The following is a 6,000-nucleotide window of genomic DNA, read 5'->3' as shown; positions in this document are numbered from 1 at the left end:
CAAATCAGAGAGGGGACTAGAATAGATGTCTTACATAAGTGCAGGCGTTTTCCGCTACCAGCCTCGGAGGGTGAGAATCAACAATTATGTTTATCGACTGACTATTAGAAAGAAATGTATAATTCAGGGTGCTTGTAACTCAGAGGAAATCCCTTTAAAAAAATAACACAGGAGGCTTCATATTGGTCCCAACCCTCTACTCAACAAGCAGGTCAATCTACTCAGGAATAGAGAGCTTCAACTTCTTCAAACTGACTCTTTCATGGTTTCAGGCCAGAAATTTTTATCTCCTGGGTAAACAGTGTGTCCCACACCCCAGAGACAGAGACACTCCACTCTGGATCTTATTGCATGAGGTTATGCTAACAACTCTGACATGATGATTATGAGCCTATCATTTCAGCTATAGAACAATTCAACCAAATTCCTTGCTTTGCATATTTATAAGATTGCTTATATTCTGCCATCAGTTGGTAACAGTTCCCAGCTGTTACCCCTTCTATTCATTCTATTCAAATGTTTGACCATCCTCTGCTGAGGTAAGTCCTGTGTAGTTTCCTGACATTCCATCTTTTAGTGGTAATCTTGGTTCACCATTAAGGCTAAGCATTCCATGTTCCAAATCTGCAGAGCCATCTTTTTACAAAGAGATTGACAAAATGCTTGTGGTGCCTACAGCAGGCTGGGGAGGGCCCCTGGGCCTCCTGGTGCTTCATCTTCCACTTCCCTGAACCTCAGAAAAAGGCATGCATAGAGATAAGGTGAGATCAGGGTCAGGGAGTACAGAGAACAGGTGAGAAAAACTGTGCTGCAGTGTGACAGCCAGCTTTTATGACAAAGTTTGACTTGGGTACTACACTCGTTCTAGTCTGGTTTCAGACCAGTTTCTAGTCTAGGTTGGTCTAGGTTCAGCCTCATATTACTGGATGTCTCTTCTGTTGACATACCAATGTATGATACTCATCTCACTTTTTACTTGCTGTGGAGATAAACTTGAAACCAGGCTCAGTGGAGCATGTCTGTAATCTCATTGGTCAGGAATCTAAGACAGGAGGATCAGGAGTTCAAAGCCAACCTCAGCAAAAGCGAGGTGCCAAGCAACTCAGTGAGACCCTGTCTCTGAATAAAATACAAAATAGGGCTGGAGATGTAGCTCAGTGGTCAATGCCTGTGAGTTCAATCCCTGGTACTCACCTACCCGCTCTCCCCCCCCCCCCCAAAAAAAAAAGATAAACTTGAATTTATTCCAAGAAAGAATCCCCTAAATTTTTGTACATCTAAAATAAACTCCAGTAATAAAATCATCTTCTAGGAAAAATAATATTTATTCTCTTTTTTCATAAAAGCTCTCTGTGATCTATGGATATGAGTTTTCATTCACTTATTCCTTTCTGGTTTGCCTTTTATTTCAAATCCTTCTTGCTCATTTTTTATCCTTTATTTATTTTGAGTTATCCAAATGTTCTTCTCTACATCTCAAGAAAATAATTTTTTTGACAAAGTTTTAGCCAATGCTTATTAGGTTTACATTTCCCTTCTAAGGTCCGGCATTGCTGAATTCACATAATGTTTAAAACAAAATCCAGATGTTAATACTGAATAGGACCATCCTAACTGCATATGCAAGATTGAGTTTGCACTCTTGAAATGCAAGTCCTAATGGGCTGGACAACCTAAATACAAACACAAAGGGACATTCAGGTGCACTGTAATATGAGTCACTGCTTAGCCACTAACTTTACAAGCAGAGTCAATGAGGCAAAAAGTACCCTGTGTATATAATTATCTTGGTTATAAGAATATTTGGCAAATAGACCACTGGATTTTTGTCCTTTTTTAAATATCATTTGGAAGCATAGCCTTGAAATCCCTCTAATATTTTCCAAATCTGTGAGTAAAATTTCATTTGTAAATGGGTTTAAAGAAAATAAAATTCTCTACACTAATGAATTCTGATTTTAACTCAGCAACATTTTCTTTTTATGTACTATAAATTATCTCAAAGTTTAAAAGCTTTAAGAATTTATAATCATTATGGGAATGAAATTAATTGTCTGTAAAGCACATAAATCCCTTGCAAGACACTTATTCAAATTATCTTATTATCCCACCAATTTCTCTTGGTTTCCCATTTTACTGAATTTGGATTAAATCAGTGTATTCTTCCCACTGCATAATTTAGGACTGTTTTAAAACGATGTAATTACAAACCTCAATGGCAGATTGTGAATTGCATTCACTGTCATAACTGCCATTAGCATGGTTTTCTTTCAGAGCAGTGGGGTAAAGATGTCATGTTAATAAGTTCCACTATTCTGTGTCTGCCATTGGATATCTGCGGCAACTGGAGACTTGGATGGGATCCAAAACTAGACACAGAAGCTGGGAAAATGCCAATGTTTTGTGGATTTAGAGGAATTTTGAAGAAAAAAATTAAACAATAAAATTGTAGATTAAAGAGTTAGTGTAAGATTTTAAATCAGTCAATTGCAGACTTCATTTTATACAAAGGTACTGTACTAATCTATTGGCCTTCCTGAAGAGGGAGAGAACATTTTGGATAGTTACCTACTCTAATTTTCAGTGAAACAAAATTAAAATACCTTATCAAAGTTTTCCACATCTGCTGCCTTCTCTCCCTGCCCACAATCCCCTCCTTCACCAACTGCTTGTCCACTGCAAGTTCTCATTCATCAGAATCTCAGGGCAATAGACCCATTTAAAATTAATGTAAAGTCTTCCTCATCCAGAAATTCGACCTAGAGGTGAATTTGGACACATACTTTTGGGTTCTAATTGTACAATAATAAAAAAAGTCATTATGCTTAAGAAACACACAGACACAAAACCACCACAAAAAAAAACAAACACTCCCACATGCTTTTTCTTTTAATATAAGGTATTTATAATCTCCAGGTAAACAATTTCCTCCAGAGTTAAGTTCTTTGGTATGTTTAAATTCTCGTATCAAATGGTTAACTCTATTATTCTGCTGGTACCCAATGTTGAGTCATTAATTTAAATTCCTTTTAGCAATCCTCATCAAATTTCTTTGTTAAATTCCCTAGAACAATCAACATGTTTAGCTATTTCATAAATTATTAATTGGACAGAAACAAAATCCAGCTTCCCTATATACACAAAGTGAGCAGCTTGTCATTGTCTAAAATGACAAAAACTTGATCAATGTAATTTCTTTGGTATGCATTTCTGGGTGTTTAAAAATGAACTGAATTGTAGTGGGAAAAGATCTTGGTGCCTCTTAACAACAAAATAACTGTCCTGTAATTTGCTGAAAGAAAGTCCTATTCATTTACCCTTCTTCTTGAAGTTCATAATAAAAGCAAACCTGCAAATTTTAACTATGAATGTTTAGGTTGATAGATCTAAAGACTTTGAAATTAGATAAAGACAGATTTTAAAGAAATAAGCTTTAGAAGGGAAAGGATTGGGGCGGGAAGCAGCTTTGCACAAATGAATGAATTTAGTCCATTTGTTTAAATACTTTCAGAAAATTGTTGGTAAGGTAACAGTGAATACTGGAAAGGATATATTTGGATTTACTCTATGAAAATGCACTGAAGTAAAACGAGAATTGAGGAATAATGAACTGATACCTCCCTTCCTTGAATGTGGTTAGTAAATTGGAATATCTGGCTAACTGGTTCCAGTTCAGATGTTGCTAGTTTCTGGAAAAGTTCTTTTCCCTGCACCTTTCCTTCAGTAGCTGCTATGTTGTGTGGCAAATATTAACTCTGTCACCCTGGACTTTGCATGCCTGCTTTTAAGTATGATGAATTTCTGTCTTGGAATGGAAAAAAAATACAGAAGTCACCTTAAGTCTTACAGTGCAACAATTTTAATAATCCACACTAAAATATGCTCTTTGGTATTGTAGTTCCATTTTTGAAGCAATACTGCCTCACTTTGAAATGCTTCTACTTACTGCTTCTTCCCTCCCCACCCCTTCACTTAAGGTGTAAGTCTATGGAAGTATCCCTGAAGTGCATTTCTCAGGCACTGAGATCTGATGTTCACAAGAAAGTCTTCAGAATGTTCAATAAGAGCAGCCTTCCTCATTTGAGGGCTGAAGAGTTCAAGTTCAGCTACTTTCTCTGAAAGAAAGCCCCCTCCATCACTCTCACTCCCATAGATGACAAGAACAAAGGCAAATGCCCCAAAACAGCTTCTTGGAAAAAATAATAATTATGCCAACTTCCTCAGAGACATGTATCTTCTCTTACAACAAATAAATACTTAATGCATCTTTGAGCTATGAAATATTGAGAACTCAATTGACACTTCAATTTCCAGAAAAATAAAATCTTGGAGGCCTCGGGTGAATATTATGAATATGGTGGGGTGAGACACCAAATAGGGGGCTGGGTCCAAATTCTCAGGTATGGAACTGGGTTCTGGGGTTGTTGTGGGAAAAGAGACAAGCCTTAGAGTGCTCACTCCAGCTATTGCTTGTCCTCCTGGGCATCATCAGGGAAGTCTGCCTCCTCTGGGGACCTGTCTCCCTCTGGAAGCAGCGTGGCACGCACTTTCCTCTTCTCCTTAAAGTGGCCAGATCTCGAGATCTTCAAATTGCAGCGGCTGTTGCCAGACTTCTCCCCACACAATTTGTCTGGCTTGGGGGACTCGCTGGCACCCACAAGGACATTGGGGTGCTGGTTCTCTAAGGAGCTGCTAGTTCATTCTGGGCTGGGAGGGTTGGGCTCCTCGGGGTCTGGCTGGGCCAGAGGCTGCGCCCCCACAGTGGCTTCCTTGCTTTTCTTCTTGGTGTTGGTTAGCGATTTCCACCGGGGCCCAGAGCTGCCCGTGCCACCGCTGTTGGTCATGGTCCGCCAGCCGGGGACTGGGGCGCCCCTCGTGGGGAAGGGCTTCAACTGCAGCGGCCCTCACTCCCGATGGTCTCTCCCCACCTTTTTTCCAGGCTTCTATGTGGGCTGCGGGATGGGAGCCGAGGCAATCCCTATACTGGGGAAGAAAACACAACTTGGTTAATGGGTTGGTCTAAGTCGCGACTGCCCCCAATTTCCTTTCTTCCCCTGCACTCCACCTGGCACCCAGCGAGATCTGAGCTCCCCAAGTTCGGAGCCACGTGGCCCCCATGAGGCACCGCCACACCTCCTGCAGTGCCGGCAGACTACTGACCTCCAGGGCGGCACCACCAGATCTCTGGGCAGATCCTTGAGCTCCAGGCCTCAACCTTTGCTTCCAGGGAGAGCTCAGTGGTTACCCTGTGAAGGGCACCCGGGCAAATCCAGCCATCTGGATCAAGCGGGCTCCAGAGGGAAAATGTCCTGTCCTGTCCACACTGTTTGACTGTAGATGGACGCCCATAAAGGATCCACCTTGGCTAGAATGACCTCCCTTCCTAGGAGCACCTGGGAGGAGGATGCCGAACCAAGAATAGGAGGCTAGAGTTGAATAATGAGCTTTAGGCCACGATCAAATAGACCCAAATTTCCCTCAAAGGTTTTCCCCTAGACACTCGCAATCCAGGATCTTTTTCAATGTGATAATATGGGGAATTTATATCCCAGTAAGGAAAAGGGACAAGCTCATACTGGGTTTTTTTTTTTTGTTGTTGTTGTTGTTGTTCTGCTTCTTTTAAACTCAGCTTTTAACTGCTTCTGCCTTGTGACTTTCAGAGAAGCACATCTAGACTAACTTCCCATGAAAACTGCCATCCTACTCTTCCTTTTATTCCCCAGTGACCAAAGTAGCGTTTTCACAAAGGTCGCTCCCGCCTACTGCTGTGATGAAGTCAAGAGGCAAACGTCCTTTCTCCCCTTTCCTTTAGTGCTGTATCAATTATGCACCGAGTTGTCTGTCTGTACTATCAACTCATCTATGGAGAATTTTAATTACGAATTAAAGGTTTCTGTTCTTTTTCTTGCTCAATTCCATCCTCCAAAGGAGAGAGTGCTCAACTACAAACTCCAAAACGATTTTCTTTTTCTCCAGGCTTTTAATAGCCCCTCTGCGGAG

At 40.9% G+C, this 6,000-nt stretch overlaps 1 pseudogene; it reads right to left on the bottom strand.

Moving 5' to 3' along the window:
* Nucleotides 1-4,463: 4,463 nt before the first annotated feature.
* On the bottom strand, nucleotides 4,464-4,844 carry LOC143389275 (proline-rich protein 15-like; annotated as a pseudogene).
* Nucleotides 4,845-6,000: the final 1,156 nt, after the last annotated feature.

The sequence above is a fragment of the Callospermophilus lateralis genome, unplaced genomic scaffold (genome assembly GCF_048772815.1).
Source record: "Callospermophilus lateralis isolate mCalLat2 unplaced genomic scaffold, mCalLat2.hap1 Scaffold_530, whole genome shotgun sequence".
In the NCBI taxonomy this organism is placed as follows: domain Eukaryota; kingdom Metazoa; phylum Chordata; class Mammalia; order Rodentia; family Sciuridae; genus Callospermophilus; species Callospermophilus lateralis.
The sequence above is the reverse complement of the archived record's forward strand: the minus strand, read 5'-3'. Positions and strand labels throughout refer to the sequence as shown.